This window comes from Neophocaena asiaeorientalis, unplaced genomic scaffold (genome assembly GCF_003031525.2).
Source record: "Neophocaena asiaeorientalis asiaeorientalis breed wild unplaced genomic scaffold, Neophocaena_asiaeorientalis_V1.1 scaffold438, whole genome shotgun sequence".
Taxonomy (NCBI): Eukaryota; Metazoa; Chordata; class Mammalia; order Artiodactyla; family Phocoenidae; genus Neophocaena; species Neophocaena asiaeorientalis.
This window is the reverse complement of record NW_020173491.1, coordinates 4469096-4491893: the sequence shown is the minus strand read 5'-3', so window position 1 is coordinate 4491893 and position 22798 is coordinate 4469096. Positions and strand designations below refer to the sequence as shown.

At 47.0% G+C, this 22798-nt stretch overlaps 1 protein-coding gene across 7 annotated transcripts in view; it reads right to left on the bottom strand.

Moving 5' to 3' along the window:
- Positions 1–22798, bottom strand: part of CHD9 (chromodomain helicase DNA binding protein 9) — a 244148-nt gene that overhangs the window by 215074 nt on the left and 6276 nt on the right. The window contains exon 1 of one of the 7 annotated variants that reach the window (XM_024747339.1): positions 20307–20595. The exons of the other annotated variants lie outside the window; for them this stretch is intronic. The gene's annotated coding sequence lies outside the window, so the exon portion shown is untranslated. Of the gene's footprint in view, positions 1–20306; positions 20596–22798 lie in introns of those variants that run through there. 7 annotated transcript variants of the gene reach the window in all.

Below are 22798 nucleotides of genomic sequence, written 5' to 3'. Positions count from 1 at the left end.
TCACGGAGCTGAAGCCACTCCCAGGTCAAACTGCCACTGTGGCTGTAAAGACCTAATTAGCTGCCTCCCCTGCCCAAGTGGGAAATCAAAAGGACAGAGCGCTCATCTCTCCAGACTCCAACCACCCAAAGCTCCTACAAGAAACCCAAGCCACCGGCCTAGCACGCAAAGGCAGCCGTCCCTCATAGAGGCGATTTCGTTTCTCCCCCAATTAATCCCGAATGTGAAAATTACTAACCCATTTTATTTTACATCTCCACGCGGCGGGGGCCTCCTTTCAAGGGTGTGGCAGGGGCCGCAGTTGCTGGAACAGCAGCTGCGCTGTCTGAGCCTCACTTCCTCTGGCTCCAGCTGCAGGTTCGTCAGGGCCAAGCAGGGAGTTTCCTCATTCTCTGGGCTTTCGGCTTTTCTAGGCGGCCACCCGCACCTACCACCCTCCGCAGCTGCTCGCCCGCCCTCTGTGGGTAGCGAGTTTGGGACTCCCTGGTCCCATGAGTCAGAGCCAGGCTGGAGACAGACAGCAGGCTTCCTTTATTAAATCAGCCTCCTGCCCTGTACACCACAGAGGGAAGCTATAATTACTCGTTTGGCCTGGCTCTGAGAACTGAGCCACAAATGCTTGACTAGGAGGGATGGTTCCTGATTCCTGCATTTATCTAGTGCACCCCAGTTTGGAAATACAAACAACAGCCAGGGGTTCAAGCCTGTTACGCATATGTCAGATGTTTTGCACATATAACAGCGTGCGCTGGACCTGGACACTGATGGAGATTGCTAGAAAAATTGCTATATTAATGCTGCCAGGAGTTTTTTGTCTTGTTGTGTTGTGTTTTGTTTTTTTAATGCGTCCTGCCTTGTTGCCAGTCTCATTTGAGGCAGGCTGCTCATTGCTGATGTTGGTTTTTAAGAGATAAAGGAAAAGGCAACAAAACATTGTTTTGGATCCTCAGGACTGTTTTAGCCATCTGGCATAGAGACACAAAATCTCTGGCCTCCCAGGGCCTACAGAAGTGTTTGAAACCTGAACCCTGAAAAAAAGAGTTGGCTCTAAAAGAAAAAATTAAACCACCAAATGAAAATAATATAGCCAATCTTCATTAACTGTTCAATTTACTACTCGTTGGCTTATTCACTCAGTCATTCATTCCTGGAAGCGTACACTTCTGCCATTCATTCACCAAAGATCTGCTGAGCTGTTTCTCTGGCCAGGTATAGTTTCAGGCACTATAGTTTCAGGGCTACATAGGTGCTAAACCAATTAAAGGTATAGACAGAACTAAGCAGACAAATATTCCTGCCCTTGTGGGTGAATAACGGACACAAAAATAAGCAAATTATATGGTATGTTAGAGATAATAAGTGTGATTGATAAGAGGAAAAAATAGAGCAGGGTTAGGGGAATTATTAGTAAAGGAGAAATTCATAAACATCTCATGACATTTAAGAACAATTTGCAGGTTAGAGTTCTCTCACAGTGAGAGTTCTCAAGTCTGCATAAGAATTGCTGAGAAATTATAACCAATCATAAATTAAATGAGTTACATTTGACTACAGTAAAGTTATAATAAGCTTTGTTTATAACCAAAATTTGGGTGCATGTTAAATATATCTGATAGGAGATAAAAAGTAAAAGTGCCAAGGCATCTGACCCTGCCTCTGGTTACCGGTAAATAAAGGCACTTCATTCAAGTATTATTGGATACCTATAATATAGCGGTTAAGGGCTTGGGTGTCAGATGCCAGGGTCCAGGTATGGTGAATGGATCCATCATTTACTATTTGTGTGATTCTGGGAAAGATATTTAATTTCAGTTCCCCCTCTTTTATAAGAGGGTAATACAGAACCTACCTTATAGGGTTTCTGAAATGATGAAACAAGATAATAAAAGTAAAGGTGTTAGTTAGGATAGCACCTGGCACTTAGTAAGTGCTCAATACCTGTTAATCTATTATTATCGTTGCTGTTAGCATGATCACAGTGATGATAACAATGAGTTGCCAGGCACCGTGCTGGGTATTGGGGACCCACAGCTGAACGAGACAATGACATGGTCCCAACTGGGAGAGGTTTGGCAAGCGTGCTGTGCTTCATTAAATCTCATGGCCCCCTGGCAGGGTGATCCCCACTGCACCACTAATCATTGTTAACCATACTTGGATGGCCAATAGAAATGAACAGACCACAGTGAGACACCATTTGATAACCTTTCAGTTGGAAAAAATTAAGAAGCCTGATAATGCCAAGTACTGGAGAGGATGTGGATCAATAAGATCTTCACACGTTCCTTGCTGGTGAGATGGTAAATGGGTACATTCACATTGTTTTTCAGGAGATGTGTGCCAAACGTTCAGCTCAGCACGTTCAAAGGAGTGGAAAGCTGGTAACGACTCAAACGTTCATTGACAGGAGAATAAATTAATACTTGTGGGGCCTCTCACCTTCTGAGATGGCCCACCCTCTGTCTGTGGAGTGTGTTTCTCCCAAGGCAGTTTTCGCCTTTTGAGATGGACCACATTCTTTCTATGGAATGTGTATCTCTCTAAATAAATCCACTTCTTACCTATCAAAAAAATAAAAAGTACTCATGGGATGTGATAAAGAAGACAAAGGGACCATACATAGCTCTATGCTACAATATGGATGAATTTTAGCAATATAATATTTTGAGGAAAAAGTATATTTCAGAAGACTACATGCAGCAGAATATTCTCTTAAGCAAGGTAAAAACAAGATCTAAGCAATGCAACTTTTAGGAAAACATATTAAAATTAATTTTTAGAAAAGCAATGAATGGTAAAGTCAAGATTCAGGATGGGTGAGGGAGGCGAAGTGATGGGAAGGGCTGAAACACATAGGGAGAAGTGGGTGGTGGGTTCACAGGTGTTTACTGTATTATAAATAAATACATAAACATAAATAAATAATAAATAACCAGATGCATGCTATGCAGGGTCCAAATGAAGACGAAAGAATGTCATGAATCAAAGATTATGAATGATCCTGTGTACTTGGATTCAATAAAAGAGAAAATGATACTCTACTCTTGGGATGGGTGTGAAGCACACCTCGGAAGGGTGTGGGCTTGTCAAGACAGAGTGGATAAAGGACCCTGAAGAAGGGCAGGGGTGTGTGAGTTTCCATGAGGATTAGGCAGCATTGACCTTGGAGGTGGGGGACCCTTCACCAGTCACGTGCTGCTGTGCCGGTTCAGAATTGTCACCTGCAGTCAGAGGGCAGGAGCAAGTGGTCACAGTGATGGGGGCAGCAAAATGTCCCCGGCAGAGCCCTGTTCACGTCCTGGGTCCATCCACGTGGTGGCTGGTCCTCAGTGCCCTCTCCCTGGGGTCTTTGCCAGGCCTGCCCTGGATAGACTTCTAGTTCCTGTGTGTTGTTCTCTCTCTGCCCGGCCTGGCCCTGACTTGAGGGATGCTGGCTGTGTGCAGAGAACCCCGTTCCAGCTGGGAGTCCTGGCACCTCCCCAAGGAGATGCAGTTTGGTCACTGAACCCACAGTCCTAGCCCTTCTCTCTCTTGCTCTGGGGGGAGCCCAGGGGGAAGTGCACTCGGACAGCTAAGATGCCTGCAGTCATGGCCAGGCCCATGGGTCACAGGCTGGATGGAGCAAGCACTTTTTCATTGATAAAAAGGCCCCGGAAGCTGGCACCAAGCAGAGAAAGCTTGTTAGGCCCAGGTGATTGATTTCACGGACAGAACTAACTGGGATTCTCAGAGGCACACGGAGGGCGGTCCTGTCTCTCTTTTGTGCTACTGCTGGTGGGGTCAGGGCTTTCAAGTTCTGAGAGCTGCCCAAAAGCCCCTCACCCAGTCCCACACCCCAGAACAATCACTGATACCTCAAGAGACTGGAATCAGAAAGACCCTAGATCAGGTTGTAGGTGGGCAGTTTCTAACTGTCTCATTAGTTTAATTCTCTAAACCTAAACAACGGGGAAAATCATATGGTCATTGCCTGACTAAAAGGCATCAGTGAGGACCACATGACATAACTGAGAACAAAGTGCTTATCAAACAGAAAGGTCCAGTACATTTGGGAGGGTGGAAACTGTGTCTGACTCCTTCTCTGCTGGACTCCCAGGATCAAGGACAGTGCCCGGCACGTAGTAAGTGCTCAATAAAAATACTTCTGGAATGAATGAATTGGAGTATTATGGATTAGAGTAAAACTAATGATGATGAGGATAATTCCTGACCATGATATGAAAGTTAATTTCATCTTGACTACGTACCAGGCAAAACGCTAAAAGCTTTTCGTTGATAGTTCCATTTAAGCTTCACAACAACCCAATGAAGGAGGTGCTAGTATTACTCCCATCCTGCAGGTCAGTTAATGTGATCCAGGGAAGTTAGTGATTTTCCCAAGGCCATACCCTGGCAGAACAGGTTATTACCCAAGTGACATATTTAGGGGGTTCGGAGAGGCTCGTTCCCCAGAAGTGGAACACAGGCAGCCTTGGTGCCTGAGAGGCCACCATGATGATCAGTGGATTTTGACACCTTGAATGCCACAAGATTCCAAATGAAAGTGCAGGCACCTTTGAAAAACAGTTAAACCTAACTGTCTCATCAGGGAATAATCTGGCTTATCTGTTTTCTTCCTAAGTGTAGATGGTAGGGTTCTCTTGCAGGGATGGGATTCAGGGGAGTTTCCCTGAGTGAGTGGGGATTACACATGGCGGACTGGAGGGCTGCTACGAAGGGGGCTGAGAAAGGGTCCAAGATGCATGTTGGCTGTTCTGTTGAGAATTGGCCTAGGCCTTCAGGAGGGCAAAAGGGTGTTTGGGTCCCCAAATCGCCTTTACAGGGTGTTTTTACAGAGCAACTGGAGGACACTGGAAGAAGGCTATCTCAGAGAGGGGTAACAGTATTGGGGAATTATCATAGGAGCCTTGCTTTTATGTTTGAATTTTTTATAATAAGAATATATTCACTTACTACTTGTGTGGTTAAAAATATATTGAAATAAATGAACAACTAAGTGAAGCGGGGGTGGAGGAAGGTTGAGAAAAGGTCATGGGTTGGATCCTCCAAAGGAACGCAGCTTCCAAGACTGCAGAGCCCGCGCCAGGCTGCAGTTCTCCAGGGCTTGGCTGATTTACTGGAGATGTACGGCAGCCCCCAGCATTCCCAGGGCATGGCGGCCAATGAGCCTGATCCACAGCTGAGGGAGGGGGAGTATTTGCCTTTGCAGTTGGCAGCATGTCTGTGCCTCTGAGCCTTCCTCATGAGAGACTCATTATGCAGTTTGGTCACATGCCCTATGCATTTTAATGAATGAGTCAGGGGACAGACTCAATTTGAAAGAGGAATCGAAGCTCTCTAGGCTGGGTGAAGGGCTCTCAAGGGATGCTCTCACAGCTTGGATTACAAGAAAAGGAAAGAAGGAAGCTATTTCCATTTAGAAAAAGGAAAGGAAGGTCAGAAGGAAGGAAGGAAAGAAGGAAGGAGAGAGGAAGCAAGGAAGGAGGGGAGGAAGGAGGGAGGGAAGGAAGAAGAGAAAGAGGCAGAAAGAACGGTGTAGAGTTCGGAAAACAGTCCTGGAACAGATGCTGCTCACCAGACACTCCCTTGCTCTTTACCCTCCACTTATTTACTCAAAACATTTAGTGATTTTTAAGTGTCAGCTACCATGTTAGGCAGGGGAGTTACAAGACAAATGAGATAGAGTCCTTGCCTCAAAGGTCTCTGCAAAAAACCAAATGGGTTTGGTCAAGTCAGAGCAACTACACAGGGGTCTAATTTGGGAGGTGGGGTGGGCAAAAGAAGGTCATGTTCACTCCCTTCCTGAGAAGAGAGGTCCCTTACTGATGGTCAAGGGCTATCAGCTCTCTAGCGCTTCCCGCTTGCCAGACACGGGGTGAGCAGCCCACGGTGAGCATCTCACTGAATCCTGGCAATAATCCCACGAGGCAGATCCTGTTACTGTCACATTTTTTACAGAATAGGAAACCGAAGCAGAGTGAGCCGCCTGCCCAAGGTCACCCAGGGATTTGAACTCAGGTCTGTCTGACTCCAGAGCTCTTGGCAGTTCAGGTCTCCGCTGTCAGCCAACCACTGGATGGGGAATGCTGGGGAAGGCCTTTCCCTTCCCAGGCTGCCTTCCAAGAACACTCTGAACCCCCAGGAGGAAGAGGTTGGTGTGAATCCAGATGCAGTCAGCGCCAGGCAGCCTGGGAGTGGATCTGAAACCTCACTGAGCGAGGCTGTGTGTGAGACTCAGAGCCCAAGGGCAGCGGGGAGAGGAAGGAAACGCAGCCTCACGGCGGTCAGTTGGGGCGACGTGCCCGTTCCCAGCCTCCACACCACAAAACACAGGGCAGCAGATGCTCGGCAAACGGGTGTGTGGGAGTGAGCCGTACCCTTAGATGGCGGTCGAGCAGGCAGTATCACTGAATTACTCAACAAAGCCACCTCGGCTTTGAACTTTGAGCCAGGCTCTGCTGGAACAGGGCCTGGGGGGAGAGGGGGGCTCTCACCACTGTGAAGAGGATGTCTGCCATCCCCCTGCCACCCCCAAGTGGGAGAACACAGCCTGGGAAGAAGGCAAGAACTGAAAAGCCACGGCACACCCACATTCTCATGAATTTTTACAGCTGGAGAGAAAGAGCGATACACAAACATAGCACGACACAGGGGCCCTGGGCTTCGTGCTGGAGAGAAAAGCAAGGCCACCTGCCATGAACCTGGCCTGTACACAGAGACAGGCAGCTTTTACTGAGTGATTACTACATGTCAGGGCTGTCATACACATTATTCCCTTGGACCCTACTGCGTCCTCGTGAGGGAGGTACTGTCATCATCCATTGTACCCAGGAGAGACTGATGCCCAGAGAGATGAATAACTTGCCACACTGTCTGTTTTTCCCCACTTCTGGTTTCCATGAGAAGGGATTTTCCCTGAACACACTTTTGGTCTTGACTCTCACTGCCCATGGCCATGGAATGACGTCTGACTGGAAAGCTTGGGAAGGCTATCCGCAACGTTCTGCTCTGCTCCCTCCTCCTTCCAGGCTGTTAGGAAGCCAATTTGTTCTCACACTAAGCTACATTCCCCATGCTAGCTTTTGTGATAATTAAGGTGGTACCTTGGCTCTCTGCCATTCCTTTGTCTTTTTTATTCAGTGTGTTCACAGCCTGGATGTAGAAGAGGGGTGCTGTTTTTTGGAAGGCTCTTTGGAGAGCCCAACAGCACTTAGGAGGATCCCAAGTGCTCTGGCCAAACCACCCCCATTTAACTGGGGATTCTGCTCTCTCTCCATGTCTTGGCAAAGGACACTCTTGGCTCTGGGACCACTTTCCCTCAGGAGAAGTCAGCCTGGCAACAAACGCAGCCTAAGCCCTCCCCCCAATGTTTTTTGGACTGGCACCTTTTTTCCGGGACGAGGAAAACTAAGTCCTGTACCCAGTTTCTGTACCCAACATACATGGAATTGGTCGTGAGAGGGTATCCCTGGGGTGGCAGGGTCTTGGCCTGTGTACCAGCTCTCTCCCTTGCCACCTGCCCGGGCATCAGTGATGGGTACTTGACCCACCCAGACTGCTGCCAGTCTAGACTGCTTACTCTGCAACAAACCTGGGCAGCTGATCCAAACCCCCTGTCAGGCCCTGATTAACCCATACACTGTATATCTCAGTTTCCAGTTCCAGTGGATCTGCCAGGGGATTCAGAGCCAGTTATGCTATGTGGCACCAGCTGCCAAGCCCATATTACCTGGCTGTGTGACAGGGGGCAAAGTCCTGACCTGCTTTGTGCTCTGATTTCCTCATCTGTAAAAGGGGATAGTACCTGTCCTCCTGTCTGTCTCCCAGGACTGTTATGAGATCAAATATGTAGAACATAGTTGAAAAAGAATCAAAATACTCCATGAGATAGAAGGGAATTTTTAAAAATCATTTTTATCAGCTTTTATAATGTGCCCAAAGACTTATGAAGCATCTATAGCAAACACATTCAGCTTTGTCATCAGGGCTGGGCCACCTTCGTTTTGGTAACCTTGCCCAACTCCCTCTGCAATTTCTCTCTAAGAATCACCCCTCCCCTTCCCCTCAGTCATACAGATCCAGGGACTCCGCCTAGGAAAATGAGTGCATCTCATTTCTTTGGACCACAGTGATTGCTTCACAGATGGTCATGTGACCCCATGAGGATCAGTGAGACTTTTCCTAGGACTTTTGGAAAAGAGATTCTCTCTGGAGATCCTGAAAGGATACAGGGGCTAAAGCGGATGCTGTCATCTTGTTTACCACTTTAACCCAAAACTCAAATTGAAACATAAAATATGAACCAAGAAGTAGAGAGAAGTCCTACTTCTCTCAAGAAGTAGAGAGAAGTCCTGATTTTGACACTAGAACCCCAAACCCAGCCAGGACCACCAGTGATAACGTGATTTGTAATAAGCAATAGAAATATTTGGTCTGGGCTTCCCTGGTGTCACAATGGTTGAGAGTCTGCCTGCCGATGCAGCGGACACGGGTTCGTGCCCCGGTCCGGGAAGATCCCACATGCCGTGGAGCGGCTGGGCCCGTGAGCAATGGCCGTTGAGCCTGCGCGTCCGGAGCCTGTGCTCCGCGAGGGGAGAGGCCACAGCAGTGAGAGGCCCGCATACTGAAAAAGAAAAAAAAGGAAAAGAAAAGAAATATTTGGTCTTCCTCCGTAGTTCTTGGCACGGAGGTCCTAAAACTCTTGGAATTTCCTTAATGAACAGAGCAGTAAAGGTGTCCTTTGTTATGTTCATAATGTGGCTTTTGGAAAGCACCTAAGGATGAGGGCTGGTTACCAGGAGAACCAAACAAGTGATCAGAAGGTTGGAACTTTCAGTCGCACCCTTGCTGACCTCCCGTGAGGGGTGAGGGCTGGAGATAGAGTTCAATCCCCAATGGGCAATGATTTAATCCATCATGCCTATGTTATGAAGCCTCCATAAAACTCCAAAAGGACTATTTTCAGAGAGCTTCCGGGTTGGTAAACACGTGATCTGGGGAGAGTAGTGGGCTGGGAGAGGGCATGGAAGCTCCGCCCCTTTCCCCATACCTTGCCTCATGCATCTCTTCCATTTAGCTGTTCTTGAGTTATATCCTTTCATAATAAACTGGTAATCTAGTAAGGAAACTGTTTTTCTGGGTTCTGTGAGCCACTTTAGCAAATTAAAGGAATCTGAGGAAGAGGTTGAGGGAATCTCTGATTTACAGCTGATCGGTTAGAAGCATAGGTGAACACCTGGACTTGTAAATGGTACCTGAAGTGAGGTGGGCTTGGAGTGAAGGGCAGTTGCGTAACCTGTGGGATCTGACAGGTATTTCCAGGTAGGTGGGGTCAGGACTGAGTTGAACTGTAGGACACCCATCTGGCATCTCAGAGAATTCCTTGGACCACCCCCTCCAAACCACACACTGGAAAGTGGGTGCAGAACCCTCTCACCAGCCCTGGACTTCTCAGCTTAAGGTAAGGCGCCAAATTCCTTTTTTGTCCAAAGGCATCTTGGGTTGGATTTTCTGTCCCTGGTTACCAAGAGAATCCTAATGGACACAGTATTACCTCGTTTAATCTTTTCACCAACTGTGAGCTAAGTATCGGAACCCCTAACTCTACAGATGAGGAAGAGAAACAGGCACAGAGAAGTGATGTGATGTAAACGGTGCAGGCAGGATTTGAACCTGGCCTCCTGGCCCCTGGAGCCTGCATTCTATCCACTCCGCAGGGGCTTGGGAATACAGCTGAGTCTCATAGTCATCTCTGTCACAGACTTTAGTCAGCAGTAGAGCATCTGCTGGCAGAGGAGAGCCCTGATTCTCTTGCAGTCGGTGGCTGAAGGAGGACCTAATTCACTTGGTGTTCTCTGCCACATGTGCCCTCTTCCTGGAAGAAAAACACCAATAGAGGAGGAGCTTAGTCAATTCCTGCAGGGTTTAAGCTTGATGTCAAGGGCCTGGAGAGCTTGGAATGCTGAAGGATCTTAGTTCCCTGACCAGTGATCGAACCTGTGCCCACTGCAGTGGAAGCGTGGACCCCTAACCACTGGACCACCAGGGATTCCCTAGAGTTCCACTCTTTTCTCTGAAGATACCAGACTCTGGTAAAATGCAAATACCTCTCAGGACTCCAGGGCTTACAACCTGAGCTGCTATCAGTGGTGACAGTTTTGTAGGAATAATGGCTTTGAGAGGGGTTTAGGGTACCAGGTGCATGCTGGGCTGGTAATGGTGGCACTCTGGAAGAGGAAAAGGGTGCAGAAAGGGACATCTGAGAATTGGATATGTTTCAGTTGGTTAAGGGAGCAGGTCATCCATGTAAGTGTGATAATGGGATCAAATAATACGCTATCTGGGATTTGCTGCAAAATAACAGGGGGATGGGGAAAGTAGGTGGAAATATAGATGAAATAAGATATATACACTAATATGTATAAAATAGATAACTAACGAGAACCTGCTGTATAGCACAGGGAACTCTACTTTATTTCGCTGTACAGTAGAAACTAACACAACGTTGTAAAACAACTATGCCCCCCCCCAAAAAAGATTGGCCATTAGTTGATCATTGTTGAAGCAAGGTTACCAGTACATGAGGGTTTATTCTGTCTACATGAGCATATGTTTGAAATATTCCATAGTAATATTTTAATTATGAATAATTTTAAAAAATGATTTAAAAAACATGTTTTGTGCTTTATTCTTTATATCTTGTATGCACCCCACAAATGTTTTCTCCCCATTTTAAAGATGGTAAAACTGAGGCTCAGAGAGTTTAAGTCATTTATGCAAGGTGGAATTGAGAGCTAAACCCAGGCTTTCCAACTCCTGTATCCCAAGGTTAGTCTGGGGCAGAGGGCAGCAGAGGCAAGTTGGCAGCCCCTGCTTGTCGGGGGCTGACAGGCAAGGACGGGGGCTAGGTGAGCCAGTCTTGTCCACATCCAAGTCTTGCCGAGAGGCAGCCCAGCCTGTGTGTAACTGGTGTGGCGAAGACCCCGGCAGGGCCTCACGGATTCATTGAGCGCACAGTGGAAAGCTCCTGGCCACTGACTTCACATGCTTCTCGGTAGTTAAGAAAACACTGAGTCCAGCACAGCAGGCTCTGGCTCTGGACCCTTTCATGGGCATCCTGAGGACTGCCTGAACATCTGGGTCTGATAAAGCCCACGTGGGCTTCCCTGCCGCCTTTGCCATAGCTATTTCCGCACGTACCCTTGAAGCTCTGTGCGTGTGGAGGGTCTTTTCTTTTCTTTCCTCCCAAACATATGGATTCCCAGCTCCTATTTCAAACTCAAATACTCCTCTGCTATAAACTCCCCAAAGCTCTCAATTTCCTTTTTCCATTGCTCATTCTTTCCTGAAGTGCATGAAAAAGCCTCTCTTAGCTCTGTTCCAATTTCCTTGTTTATGAAAGAAGGGCAAGGAGAACAGTGATTTCAATGATCAAAGTTAAGCAGGCCCTGATTCCTTCCTTAGGAGAGCACACCTCAATGACCTGGGAGATCCCAACTTACCAGGTACGAAAACAAATCACAGGAAAGCCCTGACTCCCCCCAAAACACTCATCCTGCAGGAGGCCTGATACAGTGCCAGCTGCTTCCTTTATCTGGCTGAAACGTCCTCTTTGAAAACCACTAATGGAATAGAAAGAAGAAAAGAAACGGGCATGATTCCCAGAAGGTTACTGCTGGAGTGGGAGTGTGTTATCTGGGAAGGGAAGAACAGGTCCTTGCCTGCTCCTTAGCCTGTGGCCTTGTGTTTCTTCATGATGATGGCAACATACAACTTAGAGACCGAAAGAAGCCAGTCCTCAGCACTGAAACACTGGACACATCAGCACCAACAGGGTGAGGGAGGAAAAGGGACTCAGTGCTTCATGAAGCACCTGGGGGACAGAAGGTTCCCCACCCAGGGAGAGACCCTCAGGTGCCTTCACAGGGCCCAGCAGGTAACACGATGATAAAAGGCAGTGGACATTGGTTTCAGCCTGGAGGAGCCCTGGGTAGTAGCAGCAGGGCCTGGAGACAGCAAGTCCTCTCTGGAGCGGGCAGCAGCCATTCATCTCTGGCTGGTTGTTCTTGTGGAAGAACGTGAGCCTGGTGTTGCCAGATCTTCCATTTTTCAAAAGACGTGGAGATCTGGATTTTACATGAAGTCTCCCAGTTTGGGAACTGATTTTGATGGAACATATTACAAAGGCTGACATTAGGAGCTCGATAAGATCTGTCTCGCAGTGCGAGTTCACCCAAGCATCCCTGGTTTGCAGCCCAGACCTAGTAACTGGTCCTCTACACCTGCAGTGTGGTCGGCAGCGCTGGGAGAAGTAGCCAGGAAGAGGTCAGAGGCAGCCACGGGGCAAAGGGCATCGCCTGGCACAGGAAGGAGGTAGTCCTGTCTGCTGTTCCCGGGCTCATAAAACACTCGCAGGCTTCTGTCATGTTACCACGCTGGATCTGCTACCAGTTGGGTCCTTACCAACAACGTTCCCATCCCCTTTAGAAATTCTCCTCCTCCCCAGGGCAGTTCATGTGGCTAGCTCAGAACTCTTTCCTTGGGGGAGGCAAGTCGACACTTCAGCCTCTGACCACATTCAAGATAACCTTCAAGACAACTTAAAATTCACCTGCCCGTGGAAGAAGCAAGTGACACCTTCCTTCCTCTCAGGGTTGACAAAACCATGACCAGCAACTCTGCATCCTTAAGGAGCTCTTTCTTTCCCCCCAAAAGTCACATTGTGCTTTGAGGACAACTTCTGTTCCTCATCTCTGTGAGAGAGAAAAGAGGCACAGAGCTGGGAACTATTTGCCCAAAGACACACCTGGGAGGACTCCTAATAGCTGGCAGAAATACGCACTAAGCTATTTTTTTTAAAAGTCCAGGTGTCTTCCTGATTTGTACATAATAATGGTAAGTAAAATTTCCTCACAATGGGATGGTGCAGTAATCTAGAAGGCAGAGAGAGATGAGAAAAGCTTTTAGGCATGGGAATTCCCTGGTGGTTAGGACTCCGTGCTTCCACTAGAGCGGCCGGGGTTCAATCCCTGGTTGGGGAACGAAGATCCCACAAGCCTCGGGGTGTGGCCAAAAAAAGAAGAAAAAAACAACAAAAAAAGGCACGATCATGGAATCTCTTTCTCTAGCATTACCTTTGCTCTACCAGGTAGGTTCTTTTATTCTTGCAATTCCCTGTATACAGGGAATGAGAAAGATGCGTGGGAGGAGATGACAAGAGAGAGTTTCAGAGCAAGGGAAAGTACATTTCACAAGCGACTGCCTGCAGCAGGGCATGCGCGTGAATCTCTGGGTCTGGATTTGCATGCTTCGCCTGCATGCAAGCCATTTTGGTAGAAGGAGAAGTGTTGTTTCTATACTTCAGTAAATACAATACCCTCCTAAGAGAACCTTCATGACTCCTGTCTCTCTCTCTCTCATCTCACCAATACCCTGTTGCTGTTCATCTAATCAATATGTATTTATTGAGCACCTTCTCGGTATCTGGCACTGTGATATGCGCTGAGATTACATTGATGAACAAGAAAGACACAGTCTTTGTCCTCAGGGGACCCACTGTTTATGAGGGAATCAGACAAGTGAATGGGAAGATGCCATTCAGTGGGGTTAAGCCCTCAGATGGAGGAAGTGGACGTGGAGAGGGCACGGAGGAGGAAGCGTGACCTGATAGGCTGCGGGGGGAGTGGGGGAACGTATTCTGGGAGAAGTGAGGTCTAGGCTGAGATCTGAAGGATGAGCTGGAACGAGACAAGGAAAAGGGAAGGGGAGCATTTCAGGCAGAGGAAACAGCATGGGCAGAGATCTGGAGGTCAGATTCTCCCTAGCACTGGATGAAAAGCTACTCTTTGTGCTAAGGCAAGTTCCATCCTGGGGAGGGTTTCAGGGGAGTTCTGGAGCCAAGTATGGCACGAACGTGGCACTGGTCATAAGCCAACCTTAAAAATCATTGTTCTCAAAAAAAAAAAAAAAATGTTCTCTGATTTAAACTGCTCAGTTAAAAGCATTTAAAATGGTCTCCAGTCCTTAGGGTGCTCAGAATATAGGATGGAGAACTAAGTTCTCAGGGAACACTGGAATATAGTCCCTCCTCCTGAGGAAGGACACAAATACTAAGGGTAAAGCACAGAACCTGAGAAAAACTGACTTTTTAATTCTAGTTTACAACAGAGGACAGAGAAAATTCATACTTTTGTCCTCTCTCTCTCTTTCACACACACACACACACACACACACACACACACACACACACACACACACACACGCACTCTCCCGGTGAGCTAGGCAGCTTAGATTTTTTATGTTATTTTTTACAGAGGAGGAAACTGAGGCTCAAGGGGCAAAGCATCCAAGGTTATTGGCTCATTCATTCACTCACTGACTCAACAACCATTAGTGGAGCACATGCTGCCAGCAGGCTTGCACACAGCGGTGAATGACACACGTACTCCCTACTCATGGGAGCCAGGGTTCTAACCCATTTCTTCCGATTCCCACCCCAGTACTCCATCCAATACACTGAACTGCAGTTGGATACGTGTTCTCTGGTGCAACACGCCAGTGGACGGGTGTTTACGGTCCTGTGTCCTGTCTTTGTCAGCACTACCCCCAGCCCCAAACATGCCATCGAGGCAAAAACAGCATAGTTGCTATGCAAATGTATCTTCAAGACAAGGTGCAGACCCAGATTTTCCCTGTAAGTCCCTCTTGTATAGAAACTGTACCAACCAAAGGTTGTCCTGGCCCTGGTGGTCTTTGAGTCACTGGGAAATTTCCCATTGCACCTCCGCCCCCTGTACTAGCCCAAAGCGAAGGCTTTTAAACCCTCACCTTTTGCAAGTCTTCCCTCTAAACCCTGTCCCATGGAAGTCGGGATGGGATAAAGGTTCTTTCAAAGCAAACTGGGGAAGATTGAAGGGGAGGAGAAAGCAGGCTGTGAGCAAGGGAATAGGAGACACCAGGCCCACTCTGCTTCCCGCACAATTGTGCTGTGAGCCAAATCTGGCCAAGGTCGGAGAGGACTGGCAAAACCCAACCAGACAGACATCCCTCAGAGATGCCTGGGAGACGCTGGTGTATCTCCCCAGAGCCTGGGCAATGTTATTTCCTGGGGCGAAGCAAGTCACAAAGGATGAAAGCTGATGACTGAATGTCTGGGGCAGGGTGGGAGGCTTTGCCAGGAGGTGGAGGTGGAGTGGTGGAAAGGGGGGAGGGGAGGAGACTTGGCTGGTTTTGCACAGACACATCTCTTCATTTTTCCAGACTGGAAAAAGCTGTTTGCACTGTGCACATTTGCAGAGAGTCACAGTATTTACTACGCTTCCTGGCTCGACAGATTTCTTTCTGTCATTCAGTCAAACGCAGCTTGTATTTTTCATAGCCAGAGCCGAACAGACCGTGGAAGCTCTTCCCCCACGTTGTGTTCAAAAACACAGCACGAGTAACTCAGAAAGCCCGGCTCACGTGGGCAGCGGGAGCGGCTGGTGGTAGCATGTTGTAGAGATAAAGACCCATGTTTAGAAAAACACTGTCTTCCCCTTGGAGGGGTTTAATGACGCTCCTTGTTTTCTCGGCACACATTGTTTTTTGAGCAGCCGGAAGAAACAACTGCTGTACTAGAAACTGATTCCTGCCCTTTGCATGTGACTCTCGGTTATCCATACTGACAGCGGTGGGTAGTTCAGGGGAGCAGGATAATTTTTTAAAGTGGTTAATAATAATATAGAAAATCCTTTCTTGCCAAAATCTGCCTATCCAGGGAAAGGTATCTGTTGAACCACTGTATGCTTGCTAAGAGATTAATTCAATCCAACAAACATTAGCTGAGCATGCCCCATGTGCACGGTATGGTGACAGGGGTGGAAGTGTCCAAGCTGACCACAACCTAACATGCACTTTACCTTTTTAGTAGAAAACGGCATGTGAGCCCAATGGCATTCACAGCCAGGGGTGGAATTCCAGGCACTAGGGATGGGCCGGGTCAGTAAGGAAAGTCTGTGGGGGGTAGGAGAGGGGAGAGCTATCCCAAACCCCCTTCACATCATACTCCTAGGTTCCTGTATGTGTAATATACCAGCCAAGCCACCACACTGGGAGTGTAGTCATCAAATCTTGCTCAAAACCTCAGAGTCATGCTGCCCGAGAGTCCGAGAGTGGGTGCCTCATCTTCAGAGAGGACATAACGACGTATTCAGGCAACCTCTGACCTCGCCAGCCAGGGGGAAGGTAAATAAACAGTTACCCTTGATGACACAGGATAGCATCACCTGATGCAATGGAACAGAGCCTCTAACTTCGTCCTCTTCTTGGGTTGGCAAAGCACAGAGTCCTCTTGCATTAATTTAAAGAGAGAAAGGGCCCACCCAGACTTCTCCTCAAACCTGCTTTTGAGCCAGGAGCCTTGGGACTTGGAGGGGTGGAGGCAGGCGGAGGAAAGTAGGGGAGGGTTTTTAGGGGACCAAGGGAGTCAGGGGAGCTAGAAATTCTGTACAGTCCAAGTTGATGATGCCAGATGTAGCTCAATTTTTTTTTCTTTTAAAAGACTATTATGGGTTTCCTTTCCAAAGTGGAAATGCAGGGATGGAAAAATGAGTTTCAGTTGCTATGGTAATAGGAGTTGGCTGGGCCTGTAGGAGCAGCAGCTGGAGTAGAGCTAGTGGCCGGGAACCTGGCCCCATGACAGAGGGAGCTTCCGGCTGGGGATAAGACAACAACAGGCTTTAGCAGGAAGGAGAAGGAGGAAAGATGAGAGAAAAGGAGACAGAAACTGTGTCTCCAGACATCGCAGCCTGTGAATCCTGCAGACATTAGCAGGGATACAGAATGGGGTTTGTGTGTGCCTGAGTGTGAGTGGCTGTGTTGTATGTGCATCCCCACAGGCCAAAAAAAAAATGAGAAGCAAAATAAATCCAATGCCTGAAAAAGAATGGCCGAGAAAGCCCTAAGACAGCTGAATGACTGAAGAGGAGAGGGCAGCCATTTAGGAGCCTTCCAGGAGGTTGTGGGAAATGCCTGAACAGGGACTGGCCCTCACATGCTGTGCTCCCTCACCTTTTGTCCTCACACAACTCCTCAAATTGAAACTGGTGTGGGCCAGCAACACAGCCGACAAAATCCCCACAGGGTTAGCAAGACTACGGGTGTCGGTAAGCTGGTTGTTCTATTTCATCTGCACCTCTAGGTGACTGTTTTTGTTCCGGGTAGAAAGTATCCATGACCCTGGGACTCTGGGGTCTTCTAGTCTGGGGCTTTGAAGGGGTCTGGATGTTCTCAACATCACATTCTGGGGAGATGTTTGGATTAGGCCTATGGTGACTTTAGGCCTTTGCTGGATCCCTCAGCAGGGCCCACCTGAGAGAATATTATGCCATTCCCACTCCTACCCCAGTAACAGGGACCACTCAGGCCCTCTCCTCCCATCACGTGGTGGTAAATAGATAAGGAGACCTCACATTTATGAAGGGACTCCAAGTTAGGCTTTTGACACTATATAATCCTATCACTCTCTCTATATATGCTGCCCCTGAGAAACACTGAGAGGATCATACAGTTTAAATGGACCACCACTCCGGTATCTTGTTTTGTATTTCTTCATTTTGCAATGTATCAGGAGCCTCAAAAAGTAGAAGTGAGTGCAAAAAAGAATAAAATACTTAGGACTAAACTTAACCAAGGAGGTGAAAGACTTGTACACTGAAATATGCAAAACATTACTGAAAGAAATTAAAGAAGATACAAATAGGTGGAAAGACATCCCATGTTCATGGATTAATATTAAGATGACACTACTACTCAAAGTGATCTACAGATTCAGTGCAATCTCTACCAAAATCCCAATGATGTTTTTTGCAGAAATAAAAAAATCCATACTAAAATTCATAAAGAATCTCAAGGAACCCCAAACAGCCAAAACAATCTTGAAAAAGAACAAAGCTGAAGAACTGAAACTTCATGACTTCAAAACTTATTACAAAGGTACAGTAATCAAAACAATATGCTACTGGTATACAGACAGACATATAAACTAGTGGAATAGAATAGAGAGCCTAGAAATAAACCCTCACATATATAGTCAAATGACCATTATGACCTTATTTCAACAAGGTGCCGAAACAACTCAATGGGGAAAGGACAGTCTTTTCAACAAATGGTGTTGGGAAAACTGGATATCCAAGTGCAAAAGAATGAAGCTGGACCTTCACTTTATGCCATATACAAAAATTACCTAAAATGGATCACACACCTAAACACAGGCTCTAAAACTGTAAACTCTTATGAGAAAACATGAAAAAAGAGCCTCATGTCATTGGAATTGGCAATGATTTCTTGGACATGACAACAAAAGCACAGGCAACGAAAGAAAAAATAGGTAAACTGAACTTCATCAAAAGTAAAAACTTCTGTTTATCAAAGGACACTACTAACAGAGTGAAAAGGCAGACTGGGGGAAAATATTTGCAAATCACATATCTGATAAGGGATTAATATCCAGAATACACACAGAACTCCTGACTCAAAACAACAAAAAACTCAAACTGATTAAAAATTGGGCAAAAGAGGGCTTCCCTGGTGGCGCAGTGGTTGAGAGTCCGCCTGCCGATGCAGGGGACACGGGTTCGTGCCCCGGTCCAGAAGGATCTCGCGTGCCACAGAGCGGCTGGGGCCGTGAGCCATGGCCGTTGAGCCTGCGCGTCCGGGGCCTGTGCTCTGAACCCAAAAAAAAAAAAAAAAAAAAAATTGGGCAAAAGATTTGAAGAGACATTTCTTCAGATATTCAAATGACCAATAAGCATATGAAAAGATGCTCAACATCCTTAATCATTAGGAAAATGCAAATCAAATCCACAATGAGATCCTATTAGAACTATTAATGAACAAACAAACAAACAAAACAAAATAACAAGTGTTGGCAAGGATGTGGGGAAATAGGAACCTTTGCCCATTGCTTGTGGGAACGTAAAAAGGTGCAGCCACTGTAGAAAATGGTAGGCGATTCCTTCCTTCCTTCCTTCCTTCCTTCCTTCCTTCCTTTATTTATTTATTATTTTTGGCCATGCTGTGCGGCCTGCGGGATCCTTAGTTCCCCGACCAGGGAGTGAACCTATACCCCCTGACTTGGGAGCACAGAGTCTTAAACACTGGACCGCCAGGGAAATCCCAGCAAAATCCCAGCAATTCCTCAAAAGATAAAATAGAGAGTTACCTTATGATCCACTCTGGCTATATACCGCAAAGAATTAAAAGCAGAAATATTTGTACATCCATGTTCATAGCCATATTATTCAGAATAGCCAAAAGGTGGAAGCAACCCAAACGTCCATCAACAGATAAATGGATAAACCAAATGCTGTATATGCATACAACAGAATACAATTCAGCCTTAAAAAGGAAGGAAATCCTGACATATGCTACAACATGAATGAACCTTAAAGACATTATATGAAGTGAAATAAGCCAGTCACATAAGGACAACGATTGAACGATCCATCCTTATATGTAAGGTACTTAGAGTTGTCAAAATCATAGAGACAGAAAGTGGAATGGTGGTTGTCAGAGGCTGTAGGAAGGAGAAAATGGGGAGGAAATTAAATTAATTAAACAATTAAACCCCATTGTTTAATGAGTATGGAGTTTCCATTTAGGAAGATGAAAAAGTTCTGGAACCACCTGGAGATGGACTGTGGTGATGGCTGATTTTATAACAATGTAAATGTACTTAACGCCACCGAACTGCACACTTTAAAATGGCTAAAATGGGGGCTTCCCTGGTGGTGTGGTGGTTAAGAATCCACCTGCCAACACAGGGGACACGGGTTCGAGCCTTGGTCCGGGAAGATCCCACATGCCGCGGAGCGACTAAGCCCGTGCACCACAACTACTGAACCTGTGCTCTAGAGTCCGTGAGCCACAACTACTGAGCCCGCGTGCCACAGTTACTGAAGCCGGTGTGCCCTAGAGCCTGTGCTCAGCAACAAGAGAAGTCCCCGCAATGAGAAGCCCGCGCACCGCAACAGAGAGTAGCCCCCGCTCGCCGCAACCAGAGAAGAGCCAGAGTGCAGCAACGAAGACCCAACGCAGCCAAAAATAAAATAAATTTAAAACAAATTTTAAAAAAATAAATTAATTAAATGGTTAAAATGGTAAATTTTATGCCCTGCATATTTCACCATAATTAAAAATATACATATACAGGTACATAAAAGTGGAAGTGACCTAGGGTCAGCATCTCGATCTCTGAGGAGTCCAGTTAGGCCCAGTCCCCACCGAGGAAATGGCCCTTCCCCTACTTCTTCTGTCTTGTCAAAACTTACCACAGGTGCAGACAAGACCACAGGCTGGTGTGGGAGCCCAGCGTGCACAGGCGGGAGAGAAAGATGAACACAGACAAGGATTGCTGAGGAGGACGCAGGGTCTGAAGCGATAAGGGCCTTCGGGCAGGAGTGGACACAGCTGCCGGGAGCTCTGGCGGTTCAGTGCAGGAGGGAGGCGGGACTTCTTGCTTGGCTGCTGAGCGGTGTCACAGAGGAAGTGGTGTTTAAGGGGGGTTTGAGGGAGTGAGGACGTGCAGCTGTGTGAATTGGCGGAGGGCATCTAGGTGAGTTGTTTGTTTGGCAGGCGTGTGGTGTGACTGAGAGGCGGAAGTTGGGAGAGGAGGCTGGGTCGGCAGGGAGGGGAGGCAACCTGGGAGAAGGGCACCCTGTGCAGGAACTTCTCTGCCACACCAGCCTGTGGTCTTAGAAGGCAAGCACTGTAAAGGCATACTTGGCCTTGATTTGTAGCCTTCTGAAGCCAGATGCCGATGGATTGTGAACTGACAATAATAACTTCTAGTGACAGAGTACTTACTAAATGCATCTTAATAACCCTAAACGGCAGGTAGCAATCTCAGCTCCACTTTCAGCTGGGAAAACCGACACCCCAGTGATAAAGCAGCCTGTCAAGAGAGCGCGCGCACACGCGCGCACACACACGCGCGCGCACACACACACACACACACACACACACACACACACAGCCAGTTAGTGGTGGGGCTGGAGTGCGAACCCAGGCCTACATGGGTCCCAAACTGGAATACATATAAGAAAGCCCTCAGGAGCTAGTTTAAAAACATAAATTCCATTCCCAGTAGCCAAAGCTGGAATAATTTGAGCAACGAAACAAAGTAGTATTGGATTATAGCCTGGGGTATAAAGTAAAATCCACAAGTCCATACTATTACAAATTTTTAAAAAAATTCATCATTGGGAGAGAAGAGCCCAACCTCCCATGAAGAATTCTAAATAAATTATGTAGACCCATGACCCTAAAGTACGGGGGACAGACCGCCCACTCCCTTAAGCGTGGGCTGCACATAATAATCTTCCTGGACTTCCCTGCTGGTCCAATAGTTAAGACTCTGCACTTCCAATGCAGGGGGTGCGGGTTCAATCCCTGGTCGGGGAACTAAGATCCCACATGGTGCACAGTGCCGCAAAAAAAAAAAAAACCTTCCTTCCAAGAGAACAGTATGGAACAGGGGAAACAGAGTAACTTCACAGAGAAATCTGACAAATGCTACCTCAGCCAGGTGATCCAGGATAGTAGCAAAAGTGGTAAGTCATGTTGATATTATGGACACGTCATGTGATGTGATTAAAAAAGGCACTTTATTTCTGTGGTCTTCCTCTCCAAAACCCATAACCCTAGTCCAACCATGAGAGAGATATCACACAAATTCCAATAGCAGGGTATTCTATAGTACATCTGACTGGTACCCCTCAAAACTGGCAAGGTCATCCAAAACAAAGGAGTTCTGAAACAATGTCACAGCCAACAAGAGCCTAAGGAGACATGACAACTAAATGCAATGTAGGACACTGGACAAGATCCTGGAATAGAAAAGGGACATTAGGTAAACACTAAGAAAATCTGAATAAACTATGGGCTTGTGTTATTAATAATGTAGCAGTATGGTTCATTAATTATAACAAATGGACTACGGGTTAACAAACGGTTAGTAGGGGGACCTGGGTGTGGGGTATATGGGAACTCTCTGTACTATCGTCTCAATTTCTCTGTAAATCTAAACTGTTCTAAAAAAATAAAGTCTATTAAAAACAAACAAATTCCTGGGTTGACCCTCAGAACCCCTGGCCTTCTGGCGCGCATTTGCACAGCTGTAGCGGAGCTGTGAATGAAGTCAGGCGCACCACCTGCCTGACGACAGACTGAAGAGAAGCAGCAGATACAGCAGAACCCGCAGGGAGGGAGACAGTTCACTCCAAGGACACTGCATGCCTCTCCTCCATCAGACTCCTCGAGGTTAGGGACTGTGCCTCTCTCATTGGACTGGCAGCCTTCCTAATGTGTGAAGTGGATCTCCCCTGTCAGACTGGGCAGCCCCTGAGGGGCAGGGCCCACTTTTCCTCTTGAGGAGCTCAAGGAGGCCTTTCTCTGCAGCCCCAGGAGCCACAAATTCTCTATATGCATTTCATCTTCCTTTATGTAAGTCAAGGTTCTTCCTATGAGTGGGAAAAGAGGTTACGCACAAAACATACAGTCATTATAGGTTATTACAAGATATTGAGTATAGTTGCCTGTGCCATACAGTAGATCCTGTTGTTTAACAAGATGTACATTTTTTAAAGGCTGGCAAAAGGTCTGCTTGCTCCAAAATAAGAGGACTCCTAACTCTTTGGATAAGCATAACCAATGCTCATAAGCAGCAAACTCAATAATTTGGATTTAGTGCCTTAAGCCTCCTCTTCCACCCCCTCCCTCTCTAGTGCCACCTGTATCCCAGTCCTCAGGAATAGACGAGTGA